We start from the raw sequence: 26,628 nt of genomic DNA, 5'->3' as shown, positions 1-26,628 counted from the left end.
CATTGCTTCTGTTTGTACAAAACTTAGCAAAGATTTTTTTTTAAAGAGAAAAGAAAAAGAGGAAGATGAAAAATTTTTGTCAAAACCAATCAATACACTGAGAGTAAATATGACAACGTATTCAATGTTCCACAGCGATAGACACCCCACATCTTAAGAGGAGAGGGGAAGTGCCTTCTCAGATCCATTCTTTAGGACCAGGCTTGTTCTTTGTGATCTTATCATCTTAATTTTCAGTTATTTTGTGGTTACTATTTTTTCCATTTCCATTATTGTACTCATTATGTATGGATTTTTCTTGGCTCTTCTTACTTCTTTCTGCATCAGTTCCTACAAATCTTCCCATGCTTCTTTGCATTATTTTTATTCATCACTCCTTACAGCCCAGTAGTATGCCATGCCATTCATGTTTGTTTAGCCATTCCCCAATGTGTGTGTCTGCTTATACTCATGAGAGAGTCTCCCTCTTTCTCTGGCCAGGCTTACTTCTTGTGCATCTCTTGACCCGTAGTATTTCTTCATTGCATACTATTTCTTCTTTTGTTTACTCATATTTCCAGCCTCAGTTCCTAGTTGGGGATTTTGTGCTACAGCCAAGTTTCTATACTTTCTGCACTCTTTGTTTTTGTTTTTGTTTTGGGGGTTTTGGGGGGTTTTTTTGCAGGGCAATGGGGATTAAGTGACTTGCCATGGGTCACACAGCTAGTAAGTGTCAAGTGTCTGAGGCCGGATTTGAACTTAGGTACTCCTGAATCCAGGGCCAGTGCTCTATCCACTGCGCCACCAAGCCACCCCTTTTTGCACTCTTTGAATGAAGTGGTCAAGCCAGAATTGGTCTTGACCTCAGTTTCCTGGACTCCTTCTGGCTTTTATCTACTTTGGTTTGTCTGTGCTTAGTACACTGACAGGTTTCAGGAGCCCCTGGATCATTCGAGATCAGGGAACATCAGTCTTCAGCTCTGCCCTACTTCCCACCCCCAGTGTTCTCAGAACATTGCAGTCTCCAGGATTCCCTGGAGCACCATTTGATATGAAGCTGCAGATTTCCATCCCACTTTAGATGGATTTCTATTGTGTTCAGGTATCTGCCAACTTCTCGCTCCCCTAGAGCTTTCCCCTCAGAGGGTTGTAGGGCTTGGCAGTTGACTGGATTTCAGGGATGAGAGACACTTCACATCTCCCTGGAGGGCCTCTCCCTGGAGTGATGGGCTTCTGGTTCTGTTTTCTTTCTTGGTTGTCTTTTTGTACAATCATGGGCTGGATGTTTACTATTCACACTTATTATCATTTTATTTTGAATGTCTTCCTTTCTGGTGCCCTTTTAATTTTTAATTTTTTAAATTTAATAATATTTGTTCACCCATTACATGTAAAGATAGTTTTCAACATTCATTTTTATAAGATTTTGAGTTCCAAATTTTTCTCCCTCCCTCTCCTCCTCCCTCCTAACACAGCAAGCAATCTAAGTTCTACATGTACAATCACGTTAAACAAATTTCCAATAAAGAATTAGAACAAAGGGGAAAAACCGCAGGAAAGAAAAAAAGTGAAAATAGTCTGCTTTAATCTGCATTCAGAATCCATTGTTCTTTCTCTGGATGTCATGAGTCTTTCGGAATTGTCTTGGATCATTGTATTGCTGAGAAGAGCTATGTCCATTACAGTTGATCATCACACAATGTTGCTCTTACTGTGTACAATGTTCTCCTGGTTTTGCTCATTTCACTCAGCATCAGCTCATGTAAGTCTTTCCAGGTTTTTTTTCTGAAAGCCACCTGCCCATCATTTCTTACAGCAAAATAGTCTTCCTTCACATTCATATACCAAAACTTGTTCAGCCATTCCCCAATGGATGGGCATCCCCATAATTTCCAATTCTTTGCCACCACAAAAAGAGCAGCTCTAAATATTTTTGTACATGTGGGTCCTTTCCTCTTTTCATGATCTCTTCAGGATATAGCTGGTGCCCTTTTTATACCTTTCCTGGAAAACAAGTCCTAACAACCACCCCACCAATGGTCACATAGGGCAGGCCAATCAGCTTAGCTGAAGCAATCACTCTGTAGGATAGACAGGAGGCAGCGTGTCCCAAGCAAGTCAGACCATCATTACCACCCCTGAGAACCATCTCCCTTCAGACTCTGGCAGAGACAACCCCCAAACACTGAACCCCAAAGCCCCCGAAATGACTATGCGTCCAACCTTGGACCTTTAGCAATCATTCTGAGAAGATGCATGCCTGTGGAGGTGACTCCTGCTCCTGAAGGTATGACACCCACAGCTACTGAAGATCCAGAATGGAAAGCCCTTAACACTGTCCAATGGTTCAACATCAGAAACTGCCATGATTTTATCAGTGGAAATGACATTAAACAATGGGTATTGCCATCTGCTTTGCTGCTGCCCCCTAGTGGCCCAGGAATTTTCCCATTAGAATGTGAGCTCATTGAGGGCTGGGACTGTCTTACCTTTCTACTTGTATCCCCAGTGCTTTCACAGGGTTTTGTGTATAATGGGCACTTCATAAACACTTTCTTTGTTCTTTCATTATATGTGGACAGGTGAGGTAGATTCCTTGATTTTTTTTGGGGGGGGTATATTTTTTTTTTGGTGGGGCAATGAGGGTTAAGTGACTTGCCCAGAGTCACACAGCTAGTAAGTGTCAAGTGCCTAAGGCTGGATTTGAACTCAGGTCCTCCTGAATCCAGGGCCAGTGCTCTATCCACTGTGCCACCTAGTTGCCCCCTAGATTCCTTGATGACCTTTCTCACCTAGAAGCCTGGTAAGGATGATTTCAAGAGGGTGGCCCTAGAGATTCTGCCCCAGGCCCTCTTCTCTCCTCTGGCTACAGTCTTTCCCTTGGTGATTTCAACCCTTCTCTTGGTAAAATTAGCATCTTTATGCAGATTACTGCCAAAGCTCCATCTCCCGAAAACCAGTCCTGCATTGCCAATGGTCTATTTCACATCTCCAGCAGGATATGTCACAAATAAAGGGTAATTTAGAGATCAGGAGAGAGATTAGGACTCTTGCCCATACCCCAAACTCAACATGTTTCAATACTGAATTCATCATCTTCCCCGCTTAAACCTGTCTCTCCTGCATGACAGCATCATCCAGTCAGTCATCCAGGCTCCTACCTTAGTTTCATCTCTTCTTCTCTTTCACTTCTGCCATCCAATCCCTTGCTAAATCCTGTCTAACAAAGGTCACATTTCCATCATGGTTTAAGCAAAACCTATTGTCTGTGCTCACTTCGGCAGCACATATACTGAAATTGGAACATACAGAGAAGATTAGCATGGCCCCTGTGCAAGCATGACACGCAAATTTGTGAAAACCCATTGTCGTCCTTGACAAACCTAGGAGGGAGGTGTTTATTATCCACATTTTACAGTTGAGGAAACTGAAGCAAGCAAAGGTTAAGTGACTCGCCCAAGATCACACAGCTAGTAAGGGGTTGAGGCTGGATCTGAACTCAGATCTTCTTGAGTCCAGGCCCAGGACTCTATCCACTGCATCACCAGATGCCAATGAAGTAGGCTCAAGTTCCCTCACCATGCTGGGAAAACTCCACTCTCCTCATATCACCTTGAATGTACTTTCTTGCACCTGGTGTATCTTGTCTGTAGAAGGTAAGCTCCCAGAGGACAAACTGTATCATTTTTGTGTTTGTAGAGGTCCTGAGTTCAAATCTGACCCCAGATACTTACTAGCTGTGTGACCCTGGGCAGGACACTTCACACTGTTTGCCTCAAGTGTTCATCTGTAAAATGAGCTAGAGAAGGAAATGGCAAACCGCTCTGGCATCTTCGCCAAGAAAATCCCAAATGGGATCACAAAAAGTCTGAAATGACTCAACAGTAACAAAGTGTCCAGCAACTATAAGCAAAGCACACAAGTATAATGATTGCTTATTATTATTTAATTATGGAGGTTGGTGACATCATCCCTATTCTCCCCCTTCTCAAGATCAGAGATAGAGAAGTTCCTTCAAGCTCCTCTAGTCCTGCTCCCTCATTTCACATGTGAGGAAACTCAGGCCCAGAGATGTCAAATGTCTTGCCCAGATGCAGTCTCAGACATTAACTTTGGGACCCTGGCTAAGTCATTCAACCTTTTTCTGCTTCAGTTTCCTCCACTGTAAAATGGAAGACATAATAGCACCTCCCTCCCAGGGTTGTTCCTAAGATCAAATGAGATAAGCCAAGTGCTTAGCTTGGTGCCTGACATACATTAGGTGCTTTAAAATGCTTACTCCAGGGAGTAGCTAGGTGGTTCAGTGGATAAAGCACCGGCCCTGGATTCAGGAGTACCTGCATTCAAATCCGGCCTCAGACACTTATTAGCTGTGTGACCCTGGGCAAGTCACTTAACCCCCATTGCCCCGCAAAAAGAAAAAAATGCTTACTCCATTTCTTTCTTCAAAGGTCACACAGGTAATAATTGGCAGAGCCAGGATCCAAGTACAGGATAAGAAGACATGGGGTTAGTCAGTTTTATTTGTTGTTTTCACACCCATCAATTCCATCAACTATTTTCAGCCCTTGAGTTTATTATGCCTTGAAAAAAATAATTTAAAAGTTTTCACTTGTCAACTTCACTGGGCAAACCATCCTGTTTGAAGATGTAAACTTTGCCTTCTGAGGGGCCAATGCCAGGAAGACCTTAGTTCAAATTTGACCCAGCTGTGTGACCCTGGGTAAGTCACTTTAGCCTCTGTTTGCCTTGGTTTGCTCATCTGTAAAATACTCATCCTAACAACCTTTACTTCCTAGGGTTGTCATAAGGCTCAATCAAATGTAAAGTGCTTAGCCTGGTACATAGTAAGCACTATATAAATATTAGCTGTTGTTGTTAGAACTTTGTGAGCTTTTACTGAAGTTGATTTCACTTGAATTGAACAGTCTGTCAGTCTTTGAGATTAGTTGATGTGTTTCTCATTTTCATAGAACCATAGATAAAGAATTGGAAGGGATTGTAGAGTTCATCTCATGTATTTAGTAGACTATAAGCTCTCTGAGAGCAGGGACTGTTTCATTTTTGTCTACACACCCCTAGTGTTTTGCAGGATACCTTGAACATGTCTTTACTTAATGAATGTTTATAGTTGAATTGAATGCATATTTGGGTCATAAGGACCATCCCATGAAGAATGCTTAATTGTCAGGGCAGCTAGGTGGCCCAGTATATAAAGCTCCGGCCCTGGATTCAGGAGTATCTGAGTTCAAATCCCGCCTTAGACACTTGATACTGACTAGCTATGTGACCTTGGGAAAGTCACTTAACCCCCATTGCCCCGGAAAAAAAAAAGAATGCTTAATTGTCATTCCTGGTTCTTATCTACCACATGGAGTTTGGGGACTTGTTTCTAGCCATATGTGACTCTGTGCTAAAGAGCTCACCTTTGGAGAATAGAAAATCCCTATATTGACTGAGGAGTTGGAAGAGCTCATGACTCATTAGCTGTTTAAAAGGGAGTGACCCCACATTCAAGGCTCTTATCATTTCTGAGGAGGGTTTGGGGAAAAGGGTAGTATATTAATCCCCTACTCAGGTGTCTATACGGCTGTGAGTACATAGCATTCAAAGCATATGGCCTATCTAGAGGAGCCAGACTTTGTGTTTGGGTTGCCTCTTTTGTCTTTGTCTTTATAAATCTTAGGCAAATGGGTACCTATTCAGAAATGAGGATGACCATGAAGAGGACAGCCAACAGCAAGCAGCTGGCCCATGTCTAGGGGTTTTACACAACGGACATCTACTGGGAACTGTTTGGACAATGCAGAGCAGAGGTGAAATGTAAAATGCATAATTAGCAGTTCTGTCAACTACTTTAGGTTCTGATGAGGTTTTAATATCACCCTTCTGGTAGATTATAATAGGAGTCATAAGTCTGACCCCTCCTTTGAGGGTTTTTTCTGTCAAATGTACAGTTCTGTGTATTTTGTGTTTAGTATTCTTTTTGTCTCTAGGAAATAAGTACCTGTTCAATACCTGGCTGATACTGTATAATGAAAACCTTTCTACTCCCTTCCTTTAGGGATCCTGGACATAACCTTAACTACAAATAATTCCATACATACACAGTGCTGGGAGTGGGAGTTTAGTGAACCAGAGTATGAGAATAGGCCTTGGAGGGGGCGGCTAGATGGCGCAGTGGATAAAGCTCCTGCCCTGGATTCAGGAGTATCTGAGTTGAAATCCCGCCTCAGACACTTGACACTTACTAGCTGTGTGACCCTGGGCAAGTCACTTAACCCCCATTGCCCTGCAAAAAAAAAAAGAGAGAGAGAGAGAATAGGCCTTGGAGAACTCTGAAGATTGAGGTAAAATCCTGCCTCTGACACATATCTCTGTCACCTTGGACAAGTTTTTTTAACTTCTCAGTGTCCCAGAAAACTCTTCTGTAAGTTCCAGAAGAGCTGGTGGTATACATTTGGCTTGGTGGTGGGAGTTTCTGAAACAAAAAGCTCCCTACATCAATGAAATCACACATCAATCCACCAAACGTTTATTAAGTACCTACTATGTGCTAGATACTGTGCTAGGCTTCAGGGATATAAATACAAAAGTGAATTGGAAAAAAAAAAGAAAAAAAAGTGAATTGGCCGAAGCTCTCTAGGGATGGGAAGAAGACAAAAAGCACAAATATAAGTATGTACAAATAAAACACAAGGTCATGGATGGGGCCACTAGCAGCTGGGAGGACCAGGAAAAACCTCATCTATATCTGGCTCTTGAGCTAACCTTTAAGTAAATTAGATCTAGAAAGAAAAGAAAAAAACAAACCCAAACCCTCAATTGTTTATACTCTTTGACTCAGCAATTCCATTACTAGGATTGTATTCCAAGTAGGTTAGAGTCAGCAAGATACACACACACAAAAACATTCAGAGCAAACGAATTTTGTGACAACCAACAACCTTAGAAACTAAAAGTTAATGTGTGCCCAACAATTGGGGGACAGAGGGCTGAACAGAACAAAGAGATGAGTTGTGAAAGAATATTACTATAATCTAAGGAATGATGAAAAAGGATTCAGAGAGATACGCAAGAGGACCAGTAGGAAATGATGGAAGACAAGGAAAGCAGATACAGAGAGCAACAATGTAAACTGGGGAAAGAATGGAGTAGCAATAAAATCAATTACAACAATGAAGTCAGTTACAATAGTTGATGTTCAGAAGATACTGACAAGTTAAAGGATACATTTCTTCTTTCCATTGACAATATCTAATCAAACTACCTTGTATCAGCATTTCTTAGGAAGTATCTCATTATGTAAAAAACTGTCTCAGTATATTTACACTTTTAAAAGAAGGGAAGGGAGAGGGAAAGCTCTGGATTTCATCCAAAAACAAACCTTATCTACTAATACTGGAATTGATTTGGAAGAATGGCTTGGAATGAGTGTGACTTTGGGGAAATCACTTCACCCTGTGGGCCACCATTTCCTAATCTGTAAAATGAAGGATTCGGCCTGGGAGACCTTCAGGGTCCTTTCTACTGTAAATCTATGAGCCTCTGATCTCTAAGGTCCCTCTCAACTCGAGATTGAATGAGGCTGTGATCTCAGGCAGTTTGGAGCATGCTTGAGTTCTGACATACTTACTCTCTTTTGTGCTGCTTCAAGTGGGAAATGATTGTGCAGAGAAGAAAATGATCAGTGGATTTTCAAATCTAGATTGTTTTCTCATAGCTGGAGATTCTCTAAATCAAAAGGAGGGGACTTAAGAACACAACACTCTCAGAGACCAGGAAAGGATTGTACTCTGAAAGAGGGCAGGATGGCTTTATTCCTGCATAATCTGGCTGGAATTTACAAATTACCCACCAACCCCCAGTAAGGAGATAATAGGAGAGCACCTACCTATTCTTGTTGAATTTAACTTCCAAATGAACTCAAAGAACTGACAGATATTGCTTAGGCAACTGCCATTGAAGATAAAGCACTAGGGCTAGAGTCAGAAAGACTTTATTTCAAATCTTACCTCAGACACTTATTAATTGTGTGACCCTGAGCAAGTCACCCTCTGCCTGTCTTGGTTTCCTCAACTGTAAATTAGAGGAGAAAATAACACCTACATCACCTAGGGTTTTGGGAGGCTAAAAAGAGATAAAAAGTAAAATGATTAGCACAGTGCCTAGCACATAGTAGGTGCTTGTCTAGTCAAAAAAAGATTTACATTGATCCCTGGCAAGATTCCAGAAGTTGCCAAAGGGCTGGCCAGGGAACTTTTAAAAAAGGGAGCAATAAGAATTGGAAATCAGGAGGCAGCTAGGTGTCGCAGTGGATAAAGCAATGGCCCTGGATTCAGGAGGACCTGAGTTCAAATGCAGCCTCAGACACTTGACACTTACTAGCTGTGTGACCCTGGGCAAGTCACTTAACCTTCATTGCCCTGCAAAACAAACAAACAAAAAAAGAATTGGAAATCAAGGTGATGTCCATCAATTGAGAAACGGCTAAACAAGCTGTGGTATATGATGGTGATAGAATATTATTGTGCTGTAAGAAATGACAAGCAGAAAAAAAAAGAAAGAAGAAAGAAAGAAGTGACAAGAAGGATGATTTCAGAAAGGCCTGGAAAGACTTGTATGAACTGATATATAGTGAAGTGAGCAGAACCAGGAAAATATTGTGCACAGAGACAGCAATATTGTTTGATGAAGAACTGTGAAAGACTTAGCTATTCTGAGCAATACAATGATCCAAGACAATCCCAAAGAACTGTTGATGAAACATACTATCCACCTCCAAAGAAAGAACTGATATTGATGGAACACAGACTGAAGCAGGCTATTTTTCACTTTCTTTCATTTAAGTTTTCTTGTATAAAATGACAAATATGGTAATTTTTTATATTATTGCACATGTATAACCCATATCTGATTGCTTACTGACTCAGGGAGGGGAGAGGAAATAGAGGGAAGAAGGGATAACATTTGGAACTCAAAAACTATAAATAAAAATGTTTATTATTAAGAAAAGAAGAGTGAGCAATGATCTCAAAGAACCATCATGGCCTCCTAAAGAATGAGAGTTGCAAGGCAGCTAGATGGTGCAGTGGTTAAAGCACCAGCCCTGGATTCAGGAGTACCTGAGTTCAAATCCGGCCTCAGACACTTAACACTTACTAGCTGTGTGACCCTGGGCAAGTCACTTAACCCCCATTGCCCCGCAAAAAAAAAAAAAAAAGAATGAGAGTTGCAGCATTTCCGCCTTTTGTTGACAGGGTTTATACACAGGAAAGGTAAATGCTGGAGATGTAGTTTTATCTGAATTCAGGTAAGAACTTGACAGTCACTCATGCTGCTCTTAATAACAATAGTCAACATTCATATAGCACTTTGAGGTTTGCAAAGTGCTTTACAAACATCATTTTATCCACCAAAAAGTCCCGGGGGCAACTAGGTGGCACAGTGGATAAAGCACTGGCCCTGGATTCAGGAGGACCTGAGTTCAAATCAGGCCTCAGACACTTAACACTTACTAGCTGTGTGGCCCTGGGCAAGTCACTTAACCCTTATTGCCCCTCCAAAAAACAACAACAACAACAACAACAACAAAAACCCACAGTCCTGGGAGGTAGATACCATTGTTATCCCCATTTGAGTGATTGGGGAAACTGAGGGAGAAAGCTGTTAAATGAAAGTAACACAACTAAGTGGCACAGTGGATAGAGTGCTAGGCCTGGATTCAGGGAGACCTTAGTTCAAATCTTTCATCTCTTTGTTCTGTTCAGCCCTCCATTCCCCAATTGTTGGGCACACATTAACTTTTAGTTTCTAGGGTTGTTGGTTGTCACAAAATCATTTTGCTCTGAATGTGTGTGTGTGTATCTTGCTGACTCTAACCTACTTGGAATATAAATCTAACTGTGTGATCCTGGGCAAGTCACTTAACCTTTCAGTTTCCTCATCTGTAAGTTGAGAATAATAATAACCTACCATCCAGGACTGTTGCAAGGACCAAATGAGATAATAATCATAAAGTGCTCAGCACATAATAGGCAATATTCAAATATATGCTAGTAGCAGCAACAGCAGCTAGGTGGCGCCCTAGTGCATAGAGCATCTGGCCTGGATTTAGGAGGACTAATTTTCCTGAGTTCAAATTTGACCTCAAACACTAACTAGCTGTGTGACCCTGGGCAAGTCACTTCACCCTGTTTGCCTCAGTTTTGTCATCTATAAAATAAGATGGAGAAGGAAATAGCAATACCACTCCAGCATCTTTGCCAAGAAAATCCCAAATGGAGAAGAGTTGATTACAACTGGAAATGACTGAACAATAACTACTTTTTCATTTAGCACTGGCGGGGAGGGGCAGCTAGGTGGCGCAGTGGATAAAGCACCGGCCCTGGATTCAGGAGGACCTGAGTTCAAATCCAGCCTCAGACACTTGACACCAGCTGTGTGACCCTGGGCAAGTCACTTAATCCTCATTGCCCCACAAAAAAAAAAAAAAAGAGTTCATTTAGCACTGGGAGACTGACTTTAGAATTCAAAGTATTAATGGAAAAAGTAACTTGTTACAGAAATATTTATAGATCTTTTCGATTTTTCCTCTGTTTGTTCTTCTTCAGCTAGGAGTCCACATCGCTAAGTTCAGAGAGGCACAATACTACACTGGTTACAGGGTGATTAATTCTTCTGGCCACAGCAGTAGCTCACATCTATATAATGTTTTAAGGTTTGCCATAGGTTTTACATATATAATATGTAATATATTATATATATGAAACACATATAATATATAATCTCATTTGATCCTCAGAATGATCTAGTGAAGAAAGTCCGACATATGATTACTATTTTATTTGAGGAGGAAATGACTTGCCCAGGGTCATACATATTTAGAGCTAGAAAGAGCCTTCAAGTTCATGAGTCCAACCCCCTCATTTTATAGATGAAGAAACTGAGGTCCAGAGAAGTTAGGTGACTTGCCCAGGGCCGCACAGTTAGTACAAGGGGGCTAGATTAAATTTTAGAGTCTTGACTCCAGGTGCTCACCTTACTCGCTGGGACTCACTCTATGAACCAATGAGGTGAGAGATGTAACAAAAGCTCTTTTATTTCCTTCTCGTGAGAAGGAAGCACCCTAGTGTGCAGCTAGTGGGTGCAAAGAAAAGGGGCTCTTGCAGGCCCTATTTTATACCCTAGTCCCTAACACAAATGGACCCTCCCCTTTTTCATCATTGGTCTGATTACTCAAGATATATAATCTACCGGTAAAAACTAGCTAATCATAACACACCCACCCCTCTTCCTTGTATGGACACAACTCCAGATCAGACCTTATTGAGACCAGGGCTCCTTGAACCATGTGATTTTGTTAGCCTGAGAGAGGAGGGGATCTGAGACCTTTGTCCTACAAACAAGTCAGGAGGAGTATGATTGACTGTTATATCCATATTGAGAGGAGACAACTACCCATTTTCTCACACTTACTCTCCCTCTTGCCTGAAATTGTCCTCCCTTATCTCAGTCAAAGTTTCACCTTCTACAGGAAGACATCCCCTTAACGTGTCTTCCCTCAGAGATTATCTCTGCTTTATCCTGTCTATGTCATGTTTGTACATTGGTTTGCATGATGTCTCCCCCATTAGGTCATAAACTCCTTGAGATCCAGGGCTGATTTTCCCCCTTACTTTGTATCTTCAGCACTTAGCAAAATGTGTGGCACATAGCAGGTGCTTTGCTTGTTGATATGAAGACTCTCTACTAAGACAGAGGAGGGTACAAGTCCTCACACTTAAGAAATTGCAGCTCCTTGAAGTATCACCTATTTATTATCGTTATTACCATTATTATTTTTGGTGTAGTGGAATGAGTTCTAGTCCTAACCTTGTAAATGCCCCTCAGGACCTCAGTTGCCCAGTCAGTAAAATGGCCACAGTGAGGTCCTAGCTAGCAGATAGTTTCATTCTTTGTATTTGTGTCCCCAGGGGGCTAGCTCAGTGCCTAGCTCCAGGTAGACAGAAGCTTAATGAACGCTTGTGGATTGATGGGAAGCACTTTCCCGTCCCCTGGGGCCCAAGCTCTGAGGCCCTTCCTTCATGCGCCGCCAGGGGCGCCATGGTGCAGAACGCTGAGCTCCGCCCCCGCCCCCGGCCCCGCCCCCGCGGCCGCAGCCGCTGCCCAGCCTCTAGCCTCGCAGGCAGCAGCGCCCGAGGGGTCCTGGCTCCCGGTTCCCGCGGGGCCTCCTGGGAGTTGTGGTTCGGCTCCCGCCCCCTGGGGCTGCGCGCTAGCCTAGCGCGCACTACGACTCCCGGCAGGCCCCGCGGCGGCCCCTGGAAACCGAAGCTGCCCGTCGGGGCGGCGCTGACAGGCAGCGGCGGGCGGGCAGCGACCCCGCTGATCCTGACCGACGGACGCATTGACGGACGCACGGAGCGGCGGAGCCGCTCTGCGACGGAGCCTCGGAGCGAGCCCGGCGGGCGGGCCAACCGCCGAGCCGAGCCCGGCTCCGGGAAAAGCCCCTGCCCCGGGACAGACCACAGGTCAGAGCCGCTTCTTCGGCCGGGCAGGCGGGCGGGGAAGCCGCGGAAGGAAACTTTGGGGCAAGGGGCGGGGCCACGGGTAGGGCGGGGCCACGGGTAGGGCGGGGCCATGGAGGGGGAGGGGGGAAACCTCTGAGGGAGGGGGAGGGGCTGATCGAGGGAGAGGACTGGGGGAGGGGGCAAGGGAGGGCCTGAGGGCTGGGGAAGGGTGAGAGGGGGGAACCACCAACTGAGGGGGTAGGGGGAGAAGGGGGAACCATCGAGAGAGGGGGGAGGGGAGAGACAAGATGACTACAGTGATGGGGGAGGGGAATCAAAGATATGGGGGAGGGGGAGAAGGAACATCACTGAGGGATGAGGGGAAGGGGGAGAGATAAGGGGGATACAGTGAGATGGGGAGGAGACCAAAGGAGGAGGGGGAGGGGGAGAAGGAACATCACTGAGGAATGAGGGGAAGGGGAGAGATAAGGGGGACACAGTGAGATGGTGAGGGGCCAAAGGAGACTCAGGGAAGACAAGAGGCGTCACTGAGGGATGAGAAGAAGGGGGAGAGATAAGGGGGATGCAGTGAGATGGGGAGGGGACCAAAGGAGGAGGAGGAGGAGGGGGAGAAGGGGGATCATTAAGGGATATGGGGAAGGGGGAGAGAGAAAGGGGATACAGTGAAATGGGGAGGGGAATGAGGAGGGAACCACAGGGCTGGGGGAGGGGAAGAAGGGGGAGACCACAGAGGGTTGTATGTGAAGTGGAAGAAAAGAGAATCACCGAGGGGCTTGGGGGAAGAATGAGAGAAGAGGGGGGATGCCAGAGGATAGTGGGAGGGGGCCACTGAGGGATGGGCTGGGGAGAAGGTGCTGAAGTGGAACGGCTGCCCCTCGAGATTGTAGCTTCCTCCTCCGGGGTGATGTTGCTTTGCTGCTTCCTGCAAGGGCAGGATGACCCAACATCTGGGATGTTTTAGAGGAGATTTTTGTTCAGGTTTGGCTTGTGGCAGATGGCCTCTGAGGTCCCTTCCAAAGCAGATTCCAGCAGCAGGAGGAGGAGGAAGAACCAGAAAGGGAGGGAGGGGAGATCATAGTTCACATTTGCCTCCTAGTCACTCTGAGGTTGGTCTGGTCGTAAAGTAGCATTTCCCCATTTTTCCAATCAGGAAGTGGGGTACTGAAGTGAGCGACTTGCCTAGGGTCACACATTTAGTGTCAGAGATGGGAATTGGATTCAGGGCACTTGACTGCAGTGCTCTCTGGGGGCTTACAGAGGGATGAGGGGAAGGAAGAGGAGGAGCCCATAGAGGGATTTGGGCAAAGGAAAATGGGGATGACCCCTTATGGGCAGGGGAGACTAAGAGGGGCCGTTTGGATGGAAGGGATATTGAATTGTAGAGGGGGCTGGAGAAGAGGGAACCGGGCAATGGTTCAGAGGGTCAGAGGTGAAAGGACAGCCTTGGCCACTTGGCCTTTTCTCTGTCCTCATTCTTCTTAATCTCCAGTGAATCTCTTAATCTTCTTTATCTCTTAACCGCTTCAGGCTATTGATCCTGTCCTCCTACACACCAGATACTCCGTAAGACATTGTTCCTTCACCTCCTCTCCTCTCTTTCCCTCCCTCCCTCTCTCTCCTTCCCTCCCCTCTCTCTCCCCCTCTCTCCACTCCCTTTTTCTCCCTTCCTTCCTCCCTTCCTTCCTCCCTCTCCCCCCCTTTTCTCTTTCTTCCTCTCTCCTTCCCCTCTTCTCTCTCTCCCTCCCTTTCTCTCTCTCTTCCTTTCTTTCCCTCTCCCCCCCCTTCTCCTTATCTGACTGTGCTTTCTCAGGTTCATTTGACCAATCTTCATCTAGGTCACACCCACTAACTTCGGGTGTCCCCCAAGCTCCATCCTGGGTGGTCTTCTCTTCTTCCCCTTACACTATTCCACTTGGTGATCTCATCAGCTCCCGGAGGTTCAGTTATCATCTCTTCAGATGGCTCCCTATCTCTGTAGCCATTCCTTCACCAACTGCACTTTGGACATCCTGAACTGAATGTCATTTGTTGTGATTTGGTCATTTTCAGTCATGGCTGACTCTTCTTGACTCCATTGGAGGTTTTCTGGCAGAGATACTGGAGTGGTTTGCCATTTCCTTCCCCAGCTCATTTTACAGATAAGGAAACTGAGGCAAACAGGGTGAAGCGACTTCCCTAGGGTTGCACAGCTAGTCAGTGTCTGAGGCTGGATTTGAACCTGGTGCACCATGGCACCACCTAGCGGTCCCTGAGATGTTCTCATGGCATCTCAAATTCAACATCGCCAACACAGAACTCAGCATTTTCCCTCCGAAGCCCTTTGGTCGTCCTAACTTTCCAGTTGAGGGCATCTCCATTTTTCTGGTTGCCTAGGCTCCCAATCTGGGTGTCATCCTCAGCATCTCCCTCTCTCTCACCTCCCATGCCCAGTCATTGACAAGCCCTATAGTTCTGTCTTCCCGGTTCTCCCATATGCCCCTTCTGCCTTGTGACACTGCAGCCAGCCTGGTGCAGACACTCATCATCTCACCCCTAACTGTGGCCTGCTGCAAGGCCGGCCTGCCTTGAGCTTCTCCCACAGCAGCCCCCCCCCCCCACCTCTCTGTGATCAAAGGGAACTTCCTGAAGGGCAGGTCTGACCACATCCCACCCCAGGGACCTTGTATGTGCCTTCCTCTTCCCTTGCTCCATGAGCATCTGTGGCTCTCCCTGTTACCTCCAGGGGCAATTGTAATATTCCTGTTTGGCTTTTCCCCCCCCCACGGCAATGAGGGTTAAGTGATTTGCCCAGGGTCACACAGCTAGTAGTGTCAAATGTCTGAGGCTGGATTTGAACTCAGGTCCTCCTGAATCCAGGGCCGGTGCTTTATCCACTGCATCACCTAGCTGCCTCCCTGTTTGGCTTTTAAAGCCCTTCAGGACCTCACCCCTTCTTATACTTCCTTTCCCTCCACATCCTTTGGGATCTGGTGACCCATCCCCCGGCTGTCCCACATCCAGGCATTTGCCCTGGCTGTGCCCCTTGCCTAGAACTCTCCCTCCTGCCTTCCCTTCAACTAACATTTTCCCTTCTGCAAGAAACCTTCCCTGGTCCTCCTTTATCTTAATCTCTCTGACACTGTCTCCAAATTCTGCTGTCTTATCTCTTGTTGGTACAGAGTTGTTGGCACAGAGTTGTTGGCATTGTCTCCTCCCTTAGACTAACTCCTTGAAAGCCAGGACTGTCTTTAGCCCTTCTATGATCCCTGGTGCTTAGCCCATGGCCCGGCACATAGTAGGTGGCTTCATTTATCCAGTCTGACCTCTGCTCAGCTGTCAAAGGGATTTTTCTCAAGTGTGGATCTACTTCCTCCTCTCCCCTGTTCAGTGAACTTCACTGGCTCCCTATTACCCCTGGGATCAAATATATCGTCTTCTGTTTAGCTTTTAAGCCTTACCCTTCCTCATATATTCTCTGATCCAGCCGCACTGGATGTTCCTCACATAGCTCACTCTATCTCCCACCTCCATGGCTTTGCCCTGCCCAGTCGCCATGCCTGGAATGCCTGCCCTCCCTACCCTGGCTTCCTTCGAGCCTCAGCTCGACTCCAGCCTTCTGCAGGAGGCCTTTCCAGCCCCGCCCCCCCAGCTCTGTCTGTAGCTCGTATGGACACACATCATCTCCCCTGTTGGAAAGGGAGCTCCTTAGCACGATGCCTGGTACATAAATGCTTGTAGCCTGACTAGGAAAGATGTCCGGGTCCCCTCTGCCTCTTGCCCAGTTACCTGTTCCCATCTGGGTTTGGGCTCAGTAAAGTGGTTCCTAGTTGTCTCCTCTCAGGTAGCTGCTCCCTTTGTCTTCTCAGCTAACTTTTACTTGGTGTTCTGGGATTGCTTGGGGTGGGAATGCTCTACCCAAGGACGCCCAGGCCCCAGGGCAGATGGGGTGGTGCCTGCTGGCCTTCTGCTACTGGGGCATCTGGAGCACCCTGAGAGGTTAGAAAGAACAGGGGACTGCACAGTGCTGCCCGCCCCCCACATACCTCCATAGGAAAAGGCCAGTGCTGAGCCAGAACTCTTGGGGCCAGGCCGATTTGGAGGGCGGGGAAACTACTCTGCTCCTCGGCATAGGCACCCCATACCTTTCCTAGCTCAGGCTCTTTGCAAACTTCAGGATTCTCTTCCCGGCCCCAGATGGGAGAGTCTGGCTGAGGCCAGGGATGGGCTCCAAGAGTGATGGTGGAAATGGCAGCCACAGACCCCAGGTGGGCCATCCCCAGGCCTGGCCCACAACCAGCAGCTCCCACTTTCCAGGAAATTCAACACCAGTGGAGTGGGGGGACAGACACAAGAGCAGCAGTTGTACCTGCCCCCCCCCCATTTCAAGTATGTCACTGATGCCTTTTGTTCTAATGTTGAAGCCATTTCTGGAAATCTCTTCTTCCCCCTCCATATCAAACCCTTGTTTGGGTTAACAAAAACTTTTTTTTTTTCTTTTTGCAGGGCAGTGAGGGTTAAGTGACTTGTTTAGGGTCACACAGCTAGTAAGTGTCAAGTGTCTGAGGCCAGATTTGAACTCAGGTCCTCCTGAATCCAGGACCGGTGCTTTATCCACTGTGCCACCTAAGCTGCCCCCACAAAAACTCAATAGAAATGAGCATGTCTGGGTGAGCTGGCCAGCCACTAAATTCTGAGTAAGCACCTACTATGTGCTCCTTCCATGGAGTCTGTGGGGAGGTGCTATGGCTGCCTGGCTCCCACCCCCTCCATTCTGAGGGAAAGAGGGAGCCCAGCATCTCCCCACCTCTCCCTCTAGTAGCCTGTGTTCCCCTAGGTGGAATGATAGGACTGGTGTATACTGCCCAGCAAGAAAGGGCAGAGGGCCTGCATCTGTGCAGGTTAGCGCTCTCTGCATCTTGTGGCAGAGACAGCCTCTGAGAGACTTAAGAGAGCTTAAGAGGGGCAGCTAGGTGGCACAGTGGATAGAGCATTGGCCCTGGATTCAGGGGGACCTGGGTTCAAATCCAGCCTCAGACACTTAACACTTACTAACTGTGTGACCCTGGGCAAGTCATTTAACCCCAATTGCCCCACAAAAAAAGAAGAGAAGAAGAAGAGAGCTTAAGACATTTGTCTAGAGTCTCATAGCAGGTATGGATCAGAGGTAGGGCTTCTCCCTCTGGCTGCTGCTCCTTCCAGGTAAGTCACTAGAAAATAACCAAAGGGGGCAGCTAGGTGGTGCTGCAGTGGATAAAGCACCAGCCCTGGATTCAGGAGGACCCGAGTTCAAATCCGGCCTCAGACACTTGACACTTACTAGCTGTGTGACCCTGGGCAAGTCACTTAACCCTCATTGCCCTGAAAAAAAAAAAAGAAAAGAAAAGAACTGGAGTGGGGGAGAAAGCCTGGGAGAATCAGGAAAAATTTCAGAGAAGGAAGAGAGAAGGAGGCCCTGCCCTGAGCCTTAAAGAACCTAAGCCAGGTTCTGTTCTTGGTGGAGAGGAGGAAGTGCATTCCACTCATTCTTCATCTCCCTGCTGTGACAAGACTACCCTTAGTCGTTGGGAGATCTTGTCTTTTTGGCCAGAGTCTTTCCTCAACGTTCATTCTTTTTTTTTTTAAGTAATAAACATTTTTATTTATAGTTTTGAGTTCTAATTTTTATCCCTCCTTCCCTCCCTTCCCCGTCCCTGAGACGGTAAACCATCAGATACACATTGTACATGTACGATTATGTAAAACATTACCCTATCAGTCATTTTGTATAAGAAAACTTGAATAAAAGGGGAAAAAAAAGTGAAAAACAGCCTGCTTTGGTCTGTGTTCCATCAATATCAGTTCTTCCTTTGGAGGTGGATCGTACGTTTCATCAATAGTCCTTTGGGATTGTCTTGGATCATGGGATTGCTCAACCTTCATTCTTGATGTCCCAGCTCATTACGACAGGGCTTCGCAAGAATTGTTCTTGCCTTCTGCGTCTGGAGGGTGAGGCTTCCTGAACCATGACTTTTGTCTCCACAAACCTTCTACAGGAAGGTGACAGTTTTAAATAGCTGTTACCTCATCTGGTCCTTCCAGGCCAAGCTAGACAGCTCCTCACACTGTGTATTTGCTGCTTCGGGGAGACCCCTTTCTGGGTGTCTTGTATTCCCTCATGCTTGTCCAGAACTTTGTTCCCCTTGACTGTTTTTAGCATGGGGCAGGAACATGCCTCTGATTTAATTTGCTTAAAATGTTTTGTTGTCATTGAATCGTTTTAGTCGTGTCCAACTTTTCAGGACTCCATTTGGGGTTTTCTTGACAGAGATACTGGAGTGGTTGGCCATTTCCTTCTCCAGATCATTTTACAGATGAGGAAACTGAGGCAGGCAGGGTGAAATGACTTGTCTAGGATCACACAGCTAGTAAGTGTTTGAGGCCAGATTTGAACTCAGGAAGGTGAGTCTTCCTGACTCCAGGTCTGACACTGTGCACTATGGCGCCACCTAGCCACCCTTGCTTTAAATACACATGTTTAATTCTAAAATTATTTATTATAAACACCTGTGTCCCTAGAACTCTGGAGAGGGGTAGTGATTATAGAGAGTTACAGGACCCAGATCTTGTCTCCCAGGAGTTCCCAATTGAGTTAGAGAAGCCAGGGTCAAGTATTTGGACCTGAGAACAGTCTAAAAGAGGGAGGGAGAGTAGGTGATTGATAATTGCTGGCCATCGAGTGCCGGGACTTCCCTGCTCTTCTCTCAAACTGATCCCTGGCTGTCTTTGTTTGCATTAGCAGGTGCTCCCCATAGGACAGCTCATTTGCTGACCTGCCTGGTGACCTGGGAAGCAGACTGAAGCCCTGGGGGCTGGCGGATCCCAAGGAGGAGCTGCAGTGGAGAGTTAGGTAAGTCCTGCTTACCTGTGTGCTAATACTCCTCTTTTTCCCAACCCTGGAAGTTGTGACTTTGAGACAATAATGGCCATAAGTGGAGCTTTTCAGATGGCTATTTCTGTGACCCATTAGCTGCCAGGCATAATGATAACTTGAAGCATCTGTGGTGATTAGAAAAAAAAAAGCTCAGTGATTTATTTGTGACTTGGTGATAATGGTGACATGCGTGTGGAAACAATCTGTATTGCACAATTTGGGGAGCTGGGCTCTCTGTTTACAGGAAAGATCATTAGTAAGTGCTATGTTGGCAGTGATTTTCCTTTGTGGCTTTGAAAATGGGGTTTTAAATGGCTGGGCATAATTACTTGCATATTTACATCTGCCAAGTGATTCTGAAACTGGTTTGGCTGAGAGAGGGAGTTTGGAGAAACGGACAGAGCCCAGGCTTGGAGTTGGGAGGCCTGGCTTGGAATCCCCCTTCAGACACTAACCCTGTAACCAAGTCACTTACATTCCCCAGGCCCTAGCTTTGGCCTTGTTAAAATAGCAATTCCAATGCTTAAATCCACTCCCTCAGGGTTACTGTGAAGAAAGTGCTTTGCAGGCCTTAAAATGCTACATAAGCATTCATTAAGCACCTACTGTATATTGTGTTCCAGGATCTGGATTAGGCATTGGGGATACATAAGGTCCTGGCCCTTGGTGCTTCCAGTTTGGGGGGGGGTGGGACAATACCCAGTGGTCTCAGTAAATGGTGCTTCCTTGTGGGATGCTAGTAGCTGGGTTGGGGGAGGTAGAATCAGGAAGTGCCTATGAAGTGCAGGCATGGGAGACAGCTTTGGCAACAAAAACAAAAAAGCTTGAGACGTATTTTAAAAAAATAAAAAGGTAGCAAGTCGGCCAATCTGGTTTGAACATAGTTGAACATAGAGTATGTGAAGGGGAAGTGTGTGTAAGAAGCCTGGAAAGGTAACCCAGAGCCAGGTGGGGGGTGGGCAGGACTTTAAATGCCAAACAGAGAAGTTTGTCTTTTAGCTAAGAGACAGTAGGGAACGACTGGAGCTTTTGGGTAGGAGAGTGTTTGTGTTTGCCTCTGTGTTCTCTGCAGTTGGTTGTGTGTAGAGATGGATTGATGAAGAGACTGGAGGCAAGGAGACCAGTTAGGGGATGATTATAATCATCCGCGTGAGAAGGGTTGAAGGGCTGCATCAAGAGTGTTTGCTGTGTGAGTGGAGAGAAGGGGACCAGCCATGGAGGCTGTGGGGTAAAATGAGAATTTGGCCTGAGTATGGGAGTGAAGAGCGGGGATCTGGGGATCTGGAGGGGGTGCCCTGAACAGAGAGAGGGAAGTTGGGAAGTGGAGTAGGATTCAGCGGGAGAGAGATTTCTGGTTTTGATATGTTTTATTTGAGGTGCCTATGGACCATTCATTGAGCGGTTATTAGAGAGAGACAGACCACGTCTGGATCCGTAGATGTAGGTGTCGTCTGCAGAGAGATGGAAACTGAGGCAATCATTGAGAAAGGGCCCATAGGGAGGAGAGGACCCAGGACAGAATCTTGGAATGGACATACACAGTTAGAGGGAAGGGTGTGGGTGATAATTTAGTAAAACCCAGAGAAGAGAGGTGAGAGTATCCAGGGAGTCATCAACAGTGTTAGGTGCTACAGAAAGGTCAAGAATGATAGGGACTTGAGACAGCTAGGTGGTGCAGTGGATAAAGCACCGACCTTGGATTCAGGAGGACCTGAGTTCAAATCCAGCCTCAGACACTTGACACTTACTAGCTGTGTGACCCTGGGCAAGTCACTTAACCCTCATTGCCCTGCAGAAAAAAAAGAATGATAGGGACTGACAAAAGACCCCTGGATTTGTCAGTTAATATATTATTGGAACTTTGAAAAGTTATAGTTGAATGGCTGAGAGGGAAGCCAGATTGCAGGAAGTTAGAGTGAATGGAGAAGAAGTGAAGGGGACCATGAGTATAGATGGCTTGCTCTAGGAATTTGACTAGGAAAGGAAGAAAAGACTTGGGATGATATCCTGAGGGAACAGTAGGGCCAGCTGGGGTTGTGTGGGTTTTATTTTTTTAAGGATGGAGGGATTCTGGATCCTGCAAAAGAGTCAAAGATAGGGAGAAACTGGGGAAGATTAGAGAAATGGATGATTAGGGGGCAGTGGGCTGAAGGAGGTGGGAAGGGATGAGATCAAGGGGTTGGCCTTGGTGAGTGTGGCATTGGAGAGCCTGCTGGCATTTGCTGTTTGTGCCCCGCGGCATGGCACTTAATTAGGTAACATCAATATCATCTGTTATTCATCATGTTTCCTATGTAAGAGCCTTAGCCTCCCAAAGGGACCTTAAACCCCTTGACCCGATCTCCTCTACGGGGATATGGCGAGTGCAGGGCCTAGGGCACAGCATGTATGGGGACCTCGGACCTGAGACTAGAGTGTGTCCATGGCTTCCTCCTTCCCCTTCCCTGTTTGTGTGTTTGTTTTACTGGCCCCCTGGGGGCTCTCAGAGTAGAGCGCCTATTGCCGGGGCAGTTGAGTGCCTTCTCTTCAGATTCTTTTTGTTTGTTGGTTTTTTGTTTTTTTTGTAGGGCAGTGAGGGTTAAGTGACTTGCCCAGGGTCACACAGCTAGTAAGTGTCAAGTGTCTGAGCCCAGATTTGAACTCAGGTCCTCCTGAATCCAGGGCTGGTGCTCTATCCACTGCGCCACCTAGCTGCCCCCTTTTTTTTGTTTTTTTTTTTTGTTGTTGTTGTTTTTCTTCTCTTCCGATTCTAGTCATAGACAGCGGCTTGGGGCACTGAGAGATCGAGGGGCTCACTGAGGCCGTGCAGCCAGCTTGTGTCATTGACCCAGGGTCTTCTCGATTGAGAGGCTGGCTCTCGGTTCATCCCATTGCTCCGCCTCGCTTTCTTCCTCTTCTCTGTGGCTCAAGGCCATGCTCCTCCCTAAGCCAGGGGCCGTTGGAAGAAGAGGAGACCCTGGGCCTCGTGGTTCACCCGCTCCTGGGCTCCATGCTGGGCACCAGACTGGGCCCTGGGGAGCCAAAGATGAAAAACAACGTGGGCCCCGGCCTCAAGCAGGAAGGGTAGATGGTAGACCTGCATGAGGCCATCCCCATGACCGTGAGGTTCCTGCTGGTCTGCTTATCCTGCATGGACCAGTGAGCAGTCACCAGATTCTGCCCGCTCTTCCTTTGGAGTGTCTTAGGTCTGGGTCTGCGTTCCCAGTCCCCCAGCCCCTGGCCTAACCCTGTGCCTGTGTTACCAGAGGCAGCCGCTTATCTGCTCTCTTGCCTTCCTGTGCATCTGCCCAAGCCCCAGGATTAGTCTCTGATCTGATCACTTTCTCCCTCGAGGATTTATGGATTCCTGTTGCTCCTTAGATGAAATCCAGATTTGTCGCCTGGAATGTCAGGCTGTCCCAGCTTATCTCTCTGACCTTCTCTCCTGTCCTTGGCCTTGGTCTCCCTCAGCCCACCCCGCTCATGTCATTTCTTCTTCTGTGGGTTTGCTTATGTTATCTTTTGTGCCTGAAATGCCTTCCTTTCTCCTTCCTCTCTGCTTATCTCCTTCTTGCTGGGCCTTCAGAGCTCAGCTTGAGCCTCCCCTTGTCCATGAGGACTTTCCTGACTCATGCCTGGCTTCGGGCCTTTGGACTGGGTTCATGGGTATCGTGCCCTGCTCTTCCAGATCGGCTTGTAATCTGGATTAGTCATGGATGTGCCCTTTTCCTTTTAGGCCACCAGCTCTGCCTCCCCTCCACAGAGGCACTCAGTAAAAGCTTGTTGACGAGGGGACGCTCTACTTCGATCCTCTGCGGCAGCGTGGCAGAAGGAAGGGGTACCAAGCTAGGAGATCTGGGGCCTGGTACCAGCTCAAACACAAATCACTTAGATGGTCCCAGGCAGCCTCAATTTCCTCGTGGGCTGTGGGGTCCCCTCCAGCTCTGAGAGACTGGCATGCTTCTGCTAGAATGTGACTGTCTGCCACCTCTGGAAGCTGACCAGTCCAGAGGCCATAAATGAGTGGAAGTGAGTATGGGAGGTGTAGAAAGGCTAGGGTTTCCAGGTGTGGCCAGTGCCTGGGTCTGCTGCGCTTGCCTATATTCTTTTGGTAAAAGAGAGGGTTCCCACACGATTTCTTTTGTTTTTGTTGTTGTTTTTCTTTTTTGAGGTTTTTCCTTTTTGCTCTGATTGTTCTCTTATAACATGACTAGTGCAGAAATGGGTTTAATGGGATTGTGTATATATAACCTATATCACATTACTTGTTATCTTGGCGGGGGAGGGGAGGGAGGGAAAAAAATTTGAAACTAGAAATCTTATAAAAACAAATGTTGAAAACTATCTCTAGGGCCAGCTAGATGGTGCAGTGGATAGAGCACCAGCCCTGGAGTCAGGAGTACCTGAGTTCAAATCCGGCCTAAGACACTTAACATTTACTAGCTGTGTGACCCTGGGCAAGTCACTTAACCTCAATTGCCTCACTTAAAAAAACCCCAAAACTATCTCTACATTTAACTGGAAAATATTAAAATACTTTTATAATTAAAAAAAATAAATAAATTTTTAAAAAAGAGAGGGTTCTTATCTGAGGGAGATGGAGCAAATGGCTGGTGATGGGGACCCCTCCCCACGTGCATATGCAGTTGAGAGTTCAAGATGAGTTAGGAGGTGATGCAGACATGCCAAATAGTGTTAGAACTCCTGCAATAAAGTTCATATGGTCTTTATTTTTTTAAATTTATTATTATTATTATTATTTTTTAGCGACGCAGTTGGGGTTAAGTGACTTGCCCAGGGTCACACAGCTAGTAAGTGTCAAATGTCTGAGGCCGAATTTGAACTCAGGTCCTTCTGAATCCAGGGCTGGTGCTTTATCCACTGCGCCACCTAGCTGCCCCTGGTCTTTATTTTTTAAAAATAAAAGTATTTTATTATTTCCAGTTACATGTAGAGATAGTTTTCAGCATTTGTTTATATAAGATTTCCAATTTCCAATTTTTCTCCCTCCCCCCCTCCCCTAGACAGCAGGCAATCCGATGTAGGTTTTATATATACATATATATGTCATATGGTCTTTACAGAGAGAGGAGGCTCGGTGTGGTGATAGTGTGGTACATGATGCTTTTCTGTCCCTGCAGAGGAGGACACGTGCCTGTTGATGGGTGCTTGCTGAAAAGCTGCAGTGGAGGGGCCAGGCACCCCCTCCCCTGAGGCTGTGCTTGTGCCTGTGGCTGAACGTAACCCAGTGAGATGGGCTTCCTTCCGAGATGCCCCTTAGGAACCAAGCTTCTTCCAGGAGGGCCAGGCGAGGGGGGCAGCAGTGAGGGCAGGGAGTGTTCCCCAGCTTTGTGCCCCCAAGCTTTGTACAAGGCGGGGAAGGGGAAGCCATTCTGGTAGCTGATGCCCAAAGACCTCGAGGGCTCGCGGCCTGCTGGGCCTGTTTCTGACTGTTGCTTACATGATTCTCTGTTCCCACATCATGGCCTTGTGTAGGTAGCACAGTGGAGAGAGAGCTGGATGGACCTAGAGTCTGGAAGACCTGGGTTCGAAGCCAGCCTCAGACACTTAAACACTGAGTAACCCTGGGCAAGTCACTTCACCTCTGCCTGCCTCAGTTTCCTTCTCTGTACAGTGGGCTTAATAATAGCCTTACCTCCCAGGGTTGTGTCACGACATTTATAGGTAGAAAAATGCCAAGTATCGTCCTTCAGCCATGATCCTGCAGCCTTGTGAACAGCCACTTGGCCAGAGCCAGGGAGCAAGTGAGAACCCATGAGGCTCTTATTCAGTTCAGGGCCCTCTTCCCTGCCTTGGCTTCCGGGGGGGGGGGGGGAGCTGACTCTGGATCGTCCTCAATGCCCTGCCCTAGGAAGGTTACCAGTCAGCCAACCAACAAGCATTCATCAGGCACCTACTGCATGCCAGGCATCGTGCTAGGCACTGGGACTCTCAAAGCAGAAGTGAACAGGCCCTGTGCTCAGGTAGCGTCTATACTCATTCCAGCCAGGTGGTTGGCAGGGTTCTGTACCCTCCTTGGGGCCTGGGGGGCAGGGTTCTCTGGCCATCCAGAAGATCTTCTGCTCCACCCCCCCCCCAACCCCCAAGCCCTGCCCTTGCCTACCTCCCGAGTCTGTGCCCTCCTGGCCACGAGGAGAGAGGAGGCCACCCCCCAACCAAAGCCCTATGCCTTGGCTTGGCAGCGAGGTCAAATTCCTGGTGCCCCAGACCACCCCTCTGGCCTGGAGCCTGCTGCCCTTTTGCCACTTCCAGCTGTTGTTCCTATGAATGGTCTGTCCTGCCACACCCTTTTTGTCTGAGTCTGGCCTGGCTGCTCTGCCCCGCCCGCCCCACATTTGTTGTTCTGCCTTTCTTCTCTCTGCTCAGAACTCTGCCTTCCTGCCTCCAGTCTTGCCTACTCAGGCAGGCCCTGAGTGCGGCTGCCTTTGTCCTCGGCCCCTGTGACTGACTCTGCCTCCCACAAATTTCCCCACTCATTACCCTGGCTTGTTTTGGCAGATAGGATGGCATAGGGGCTTCCCCAGAGTGCGCTGGCATCTGTGGAGTTTTTTTTGGGGGGGGTGTTGTGGGGGATAAGGTAGGGGAGGAGGGGACTCATTTCTTTTCAGACCTGAAATCTAAATCGTCTCCATCAGCCTAAGCAAGCAAACCGGCAGGGTCTGGTTCTCTGGATCTCTTTCTGGCCTGATTTGCCAAAGCCTTTTTCCAGGCCCAGGCTGTGACTCGGCCACCATCTGGTGCTGTGAGAATGACCGCACCATCTAAACGGGCACTGGGAGAGTGCCCAGCAGCCTCATTGTGATAGAAGCATCATTATCTGTGCATAAGAGGAAGACAGCTGTTGGCTCCCAGCTGGGCTGAAATACCCACTAGGGGCTAGAGCCCAGGCGACTTGGGCCCTCCCTTTGACATGTGGGGAAGACTAGCTGCACTGAAGGAGATAGACATTGGCCTGTAAACCCCTGTTTCACCAGCTTTAACTGGGACTCTCTTTGGCAGGAATTGGGGGAAAGCTTCCATTAACAGAAACCAGGACTGTTTATATGGGGCTGGGCTGGGAGGGAGACACTTCTTCTTTTTTTTTTTTAATTCCATAAATTGGGGGGGGGCAGGACAATGAGGGTTAAGTGACTTGCCCGGGGTCACACAGCTAGTAAGTGTCAAGTTTCTGAGACCAGATTTGAACTCAGGTCCTCCTGAATCCAGGGCTGGTGCTTTATCCACTGCGCC

The 26,628-nt window shown here is 47.2% G+C and overlaps 1 protein-coding gene and 1 non-coding gene across 3 annotated transcripts in view; both read left to right on the top strand.

Annotated features, from left to right (window-relative positions):
• Positions 1–3,247: 3,247 nt before the first annotated feature.
• Positions 3,248–3,349, top strand: LOC122752237. Its single transcript, XR_006356023.1, has one exon. It is a non-coding gene; the product is annotated as a U6 spliceosomal RNA (small nuclear RNA).
• An 8,955-nt stretch (positions 3,350–12,304) lies between these two features.
• Positions 12,305–26,628, top strand: part of MIB2 (MIB E3 ubiquitin protein ligase 2) — a 54,865-nt gene continuing 40,541 nt past the window's right edge. Inside the window, exons 1-2 of one of the 2 annotated variants that reach the window (XM_043996414.1) lie at positions 12,305–12,509; positions 19,267–19,374. The gene's annotated coding sequence lies outside the window, so the exon portion shown is untranslated. Of the gene's footprint in view, positions 12,510–19,263; positions 19,375–26,628 lie in introns of both variants that reach the window. The other variant, XM_043996413.1, reaches the window with a different exon arrangement.

Source organism: Dromiciops gliroides, chromosome 3 (assembly GCF_019393635.1).
Source record: "Dromiciops gliroides isolate mDroGli1 chromosome 3, mDroGli1.pri, whole genome shotgun sequence".
Classification (NCBI taxonomy): Eukaryota; Metazoa; Chordata; class Mammalia; order Microbiotheria; family Microbiotheriidae; genus Dromiciops; species Dromiciops gliroides.
Note: the sequence above shows the minus strand (reverse complement) of the source record. Positions and strands in the feature narration are given on the sequence as shown.